The following is a 2,544-nucleotide window of genomic DNA, read 5'->3' as shown; positions in this document are numbered from 1 at the left end:
GCCTTATGTGACGTTCGCTTATAACACCGCCGTTCAAGAAACAACCCGATTTACACCGTTTCGCCTTCTCTACGGCCGCGAAGTTCAGACGATGCTGGATGCGATGCTTCCTTATGAAGGCGCTGATCGATTAACAACTGACGCAGAAAAATTTGCAGAGCGTGCCGAGGAAACGCGCCAGCTCGCCCGGCTACACATTGGTCAGCAGCAACAGGTCGATGGACGACGTTACAATATGCGTCACAATGACGTATCTTACAGTCCGGGAGACCAAGTTTGGGTTTGGACCCCTGTTCGACGCCGTGGCCTCTCCGAAAAGTTGCTCAGCAGATACTTCGGTCCGTATAAAGTAATACGCCGCGTGAGCGACGTAAACTACGAAGTGGTTCCGGACGCTACGTCGTCACGATGGGCGCAACAAAAACAACCGACCTCTGACATAGTTCACGTGGTGCGCATGAAGCCCTATTTTGCGCGTTCCTAAAAGACCACCTTTTCTGTGTTTTTTTTTATTTGTGCTCTGACAATTGCCTCATCATTGGTGAACTTAACGCGTCTAACATTTGATCATTGGTGCCCTTTTTCATTGTTTAACCTACTTTGTTTTGTTTTTTTCAATAACTTTACAGCATCGGGACGATGCTCTTTCTTTTTTTTGTTGAGGAGGAATATTGCCACCTACTTCTAGTAGTGGGTCGTATGCCAAGGTGAAGGCACACACCACAGAGAAGAAAGAAGTGCGCGTGAACCCCCGCTCTGGCAGACAAGCCCAACCGACGCGCTTGGTTAGAGCCCTGTTGCTCAGACATCAATAAACCTTGTCGACACCCCCTGGAGCGACGTGACAATATGTACATCAGCCTTGATTCTACCTACTTGGTCATAAGCGTACAAGCTGCGCGGCCTTTTCACGAAGATGTGAAAAAAGACATAGCTGACATTGAAATAGGCAACGAAAGGATGCATACATTTCTGAACCCATCTCCGTTTTTTTTTTCTCGCGTCGTAGCCTATATCATATCACAAATGCTGGCCCATAGATCGAAGCTTCGCTCACACGCCATTTGCGACCAGCGAGCATCACACACTTGAACACAACAGTCGCGATATAGGGCCTTCTATCACCATCGAAGATCGATCGAGTAGTCAAGCTCTAAAAGGTTCACGCACGCTAACATTCGACGGAGCGCGCTAGTTCACCCACAATCCTCTTCGCTAAGAGGACAGAAAGCAGGCACGGCTCCACAAACGACTAGTACAAAAAACAATAACTCCAAAGTTGTCTTCATGCGTGCGTACGAACGTGTTGTACATAACTTTTGAGGCATGTGCACGTAGAGGTGTGCGCCAACGGATCGGTGCACCGCCGGCGACAATTGTTGCTACGCCACCGCGGCCGCCGACGACGTGTTCTCTCGACGCGCCATTTAAATAGGATTTTCTCTTGGCTAACCTACGTTTATGTTGCACCTTCTGTCATCAGTCTAGCCTTTCTTAACTTTGTCCACTTCGCAAACGCATCGAAATTCAGTCTGGCCTTTCTTAATTTGTCCACTTCGCAAACGCATCGAAATTGTTTCACCTCCCATTACAAGTTAAATAGGTCCACTATAAAAAAGCATGATATTACAGTAGCAGCACATAAGCCTGTGGCAAAATACATTCATCCCCAATATTCTCTTTGCTTGGCGATGCAAACACAGGCAAAACTGTTTCAAATGTTCCATGTCGGCAAACTTACCACTTGCTGGAGCCGCTGGGCGCAGGAGCCTCTGTGTGTACGTGCGAGGTGGAAATGCAACTGGCAGTGGTAGGTGTTCTGCGGAAATGCTTCTCCAACCGCCAACAGGCGCCGGCGCGGCGGCGGCGATGGCGCCACCCGAGCTTCCTCTCACCGTAGAACTGCCCGAACGTCGGTTTTCTTCGGCGCAAATCGCCGCGTCGGGACTCAGCGAGGCGCCGTTGATGCCTTGGTTGTTGTTGTTAGTGGTTCATGAGGAAAAGGAAGAAGGCACCTAATTTCTGTCTGCCTACAGGCGACACGGCGCAGTGCCTACCTTGGTTACGGGGGCAGCTCGCCACTCTACTGATTTGGCTGGCTTTTCTTCTCTCCCTCTACGGAACAGGAGGACACGCAGTTGATCGTGTACTCGTGTACGTCTGCGTGCTGCGTTCGTGTGTCCAGTCCATACGTGTGTGTGAGAGAGAGGGGGGAGGTTGCTTCGCTATCTAGAGTGAGTGAAACAACTTTATTCGGTCCACAATAGACGCGAGTAAACTCAGCGTCACCTGGCTAGGCCCACTCGGGGACCATCAGGTTAAACCTGACGGCCCTCGCGCGGGCCCTCTGGACGGCCAGGATTTGAGAGGTCTGGTCCTGGGCCTTAATGAGTCGCTTCATTTCCTCTTGGGTGAAAGGGGGACCGGCAGAGGCGCAGCCCCACAGTACATGCTCGAAGTCCGCATAACCACCACACAGGGGGCAGTCCGGGCTTGGAAACCGTTCAGGGTACATTGTGTGCAGTGCCGCAGGGCTCGGGTAAG

Source organism: Rhipicephalus microplus, chromosome 9 (genome assembly GCF_043290135.1).
Source record: "Rhipicephalus microplus isolate Deutch F79 chromosome 9, USDA_Rmic, whole genome shotgun sequence".
In the NCBI taxonomy this organism is placed as follows: domain Eukaryota; kingdom Metazoa; phylum Arthropoda; class Arachnida; order Ixodida; family Ixodidae; genus Rhipicephalus; species Rhipicephalus microplus.
Note: the sequence above shows the minus strand (reverse complement) of the source record.